Raw genomic sequence first — 1,032 nt, forward strand, 5'->3', positions numbered from 1 at the left:
CCAGATCCATGGGGGTTGGAGCCTGGAGCTCCCCCAGATCCATGGGGGTTGGAGCCTGGAGCTCCCCCAGATCCGTGGGGGTTGGAGCCCGGAGCTCCCCCAGTCCAGCCTCCCCAGTGTGGTTCCTTACAGCGCAGTGCGCTGGGTAGCATCCAGGTGGGTTTGAATCTGTCCAGAGAAGGAGACCCCAGCACCTCTCTGTTCCAGGGCACTGTCCACCGGAATGCCATTAAAAATGACCCTGAACAAATTGTGGCACGCGTCAGCTTTCCACTTGGGACAAGTGGAAAAGCACCGATGTCCCCAGCCGTCCAGGAATGGGGACTGGAGCTCCAGCCGAGCTCAGCTGATAACTTGGGGGCCCACTTCACATTTTTGGGGTCTTCTATGAGCATCCTGGCCACTCTCCAAGCAGCGGGGGGGGGGGTTAGGGGCTCCATTTATTTGGTCTTTCCACGCCGATGGGGCTCTGGTTCTTCCTCTGGGCATGGAGGTGGAACAGAGTGGGCTCTCTCCAGCAGTTCCCCATCCACCCTGAACTGGGGAGCCCGGCACTGGGCCCCGTGCTCCAGCTGGGGCCTCCCCAGTGCAAGAGCAGCGGGGAGATGAGGAGTTCTCCGTCACCTGAGCGTTGGGCTGTTCCATTTCCTTGCAGCAGAAACAATCTCGTGGCTGCCCGTAGACAGCGCTGGCTCTATAGCAACGGCGTTTCCAGCCCTCCTTTTCTAAACACGACGCCTAAAAATAGCAGCACCTTCCTTTGTGTTCTCTTGGATGCCTTTAACGGGCTCCTTAAGCTGATTTCCTCCCCGCTCCACGTGCGGCTGCGTGGGGGTGCGCGACCTCGGGGTCAATGGTTTCAAGTCGGATTTTTTGCAATGAATCTGCCCCGTGACGATCCCAAACCGCCAGCGTCGATTTCGGGGCCTTGTCAACCAGAGGGGAGTTGTGACTCACCGTCCCCTTTCCCCATTGACCTTGTCCTGCTCAGGGGAAGTGGTTCCACGGGGTTTGCCCAATAAATCAGAGCGG

General features: G+C 58.9%; 1 protein-coding gene across 1 annotated transcript in view; it reads left to right on the forward strand.

The window, feature by feature from the left end:
• Window positions 1–1,032, forward strand: part of BRD4 (bromodomain containing 4) — an 88,769-nt gene that overhangs the window by 48,517 nt on the left and 39,220 nt on the right. The gene's annotated exons all lie outside the window — the stretch shown is intronic.

The sequence above is a fragment of the Numida meleagris genome, unplaced genomic scaffold, assembly GCF_002078875.1.
Source record: "Numida meleagris isolate 19003 breed g44 Domestic line unplaced genomic scaffold, NumMel1.0 unplaced_Scaffold283, whole genome shotgun sequence".
NCBI lineage: Eukaryota > Metazoa > Chordata > Aves > Galliformes > Numididae > Numida > Numida meleagris.